Source organism: Galeopterus variegatus, unplaced genomic scaffold (assembly GCF_000696425.1).
Source record: "Galeopterus variegatus unplaced genomic scaffold, G_variegatus-3.0.2 Scaffold12618, whole genome shotgun sequence".
Classification (NCBI taxonomy): Eukaryota; Metazoa; Chordata; class Mammalia; order Dermoptera; family Cynocephalidae; genus Galeopterus; species Galeopterus variegatus.
The window spans coordinates 38,301-38,914 of record NW_007738729.1 but is presented as its reverse complement, the minus strand read 5'-3'; the positions used below and the strand labels follow the sequence as shown (position 1 = coordinate 38,914).

The 614-nt window shown below is 35.3% G+C and overlaps 1 pseudogene; it reads right to left on the bottom strand.

Moving 5' to 3' along the window:
• Positions 1 to 300: 300 nt before the first annotated feature.
• Positions 301 to 614, bottom strand: part of LOC103581236 — a 19,542-nt pseudogene continuing 19,228 nt past the window's right edge.

The window sequence follows — 614 nt, the reverse complement described above, 5'->3', positions numbered from 1 at the left end:
AAAGTTATATGTAGGAAAACTGTCATTGCAAATGTCTTTAAAATGGCAAAATTCATAAACCACGTAAATATGGAGAATGAGTAAAAATAAAATTAGGTAAACTATGGAAAATGATGTGACCAGTTAAAATACAGGTGATATAAAATTCCGTTTTAAAAATTTAAAATTTTATTTCATGTATGACTATGAACCTGTAAATGCAAATGAAAAGGAATGATTTGTAAACAGGTTTATAATGTAGGAGTTGGTTTTCAATCTTAAAAAATCTGTTAATTTTTATACTATTATTTGGAAGTAAAAGGCAACAGCCTGGAATATAACAGTGCCTCGAGTGCCTTTGGTCCCTTTTATGCTTCCCAAGCAAGAGAAAAACGTATCCAATCTTTGTGAAATGAGCTGTCATTTTAAGAAACGGAAAGGCAAACCCAGCTTACCTGGAACTTGGTCATTTTTCTCCTCTTCCTTCTAGGAATAGGCAGCGTTCTGGGAAAAGAAATAAGGGAAGGGAAAGACATTAGAAGAGACACACTAGGGATGTCATTAGTACACACGGCACTTCATGTGCACAGAAAGAGGTGCCCCTTTCTCGAGGCAGATGCAGTTGCACAGCTTAG